General features: G+C 30.7%; 1 protein-coding gene across 1 annotated transcript in view; it reads left to right on the top strand.

Annotated features, from left to right (window-relative positions):
- Positions 1–1,259, top strand: part of DNAH14 (dynein, axonemal, heavy chain 14) — a 641,625-nt gene that overhangs the window by 459,772 nt on the left and 180,594 nt on the right. The window lies entirely within an intron of this gene.

Genomic DNA, 1,259 nt, shown 5'->3' with positions numbered 1-1,259 from the left:
CCTAAACTTACACAAAGTAAAGTAGAAAACTTGAACAAACTTATATCAAAGGAAGAAACTGATCAGGTCATAAAAAAATTCCCAACTGTTGAATCAGCACATGTTATAGATATTGTAAGGGATTATTTTTTATTTTTTTTACAAAAGAAAAAATGTTTTTAAGTACATTAAAGAGTTTTGCTTTAGCAATTTGTTATTGAATAGTAGGTGAAATAACTTATAAGTATATGAATATTTAGTTGCATAGAAATAATTTGAAATTAATGAAATACTGCATCTGTGAAACCGAGTAATGATTTAGCAATGGAGATTTGTCACATTTTTTAAATGCTATTTCAAGGATTCCTTGATAGATGGACAATACAAGAACCACGGATGGTTCTTGCTGCACATAGGATGATGAAGAGCAGTTGCTCAAATTGATACAATGAAGGGAAAATATATGGGTAAACAATTTTTTTAGAGATCGATAGATGAAACATGGAAGTTTCATAGCCCTAGTTTGTTCATAAACTATGTACTTTTATGTATTCAATCTGAAAAAAGAAAACTACTGATATTTCTAGAGAAAAAGAAAATGCAATTTCACAAATATTTGTTAGAATAGATAAACCCAATTTCTCAACTAATCTCTAGAATGTATGCCCACATACATACTTTGTAAAGGATATTTCCACATCCTTATTGATTAAAGGAATAGAAATGTTAATAGCAACCTTATGGAAGCTTCCGGCCTCCATTTGATAAGCTCTGTGTCATAGGATTTCCATGAGAAGACCACTTCCAACCCCCACTTCAAGACAACTGCAATCCAATATGCTCCTTTAATCATCATCATTGCTTTATTACACTGTACAATTTGTAACTGCAATTATTTGTGGAGTTTGGTGTGGGTGTATCAAACATTATTGGTGCAAAGGCTTCTATTTGTATGCAGTCAACTGAGTTTCACCCACGTTATTGGAATAGTTTTGAATTATATAAAACTAAGTAGAAAGGTCAGTAGAATTTAATTGAAGCTTTTTATAATAATCACATAATAATAATAGCTGCCATGATTGTAAACTGATTATGCATACTGTATTAAACATTGTACATGCTTTTAAAAATTCCCAACCAAAAAAGATCCTGGTCCAGATAGCTTTACTGGTGAATTTTACCAAACATTCAAAGAAAAGCTGTAACCAATTCTACTCAAGCTATTCCAGAATGTAGAAAAGAATGGAAAACTTCCTAATACATTTTATGAAGCAAATATA

This window comes from Chrysochloris asiatica, unplaced genomic scaffold (assembly GCF_000296735.1).
Source record: "Chrysochloris asiatica unplaced genomic scaffold, ChrAsi1.0 scaffold00161, whole genome shotgun sequence".
NCBI lineage: Eukaryota > Metazoa > Chordata > Mammalia > Afrosoricida > Chrysochloridae > Chrysochloris > Chrysochloris asiatica.
This window is presented reverse-complemented; position numbering and strand designations above follow the sequence as displayed.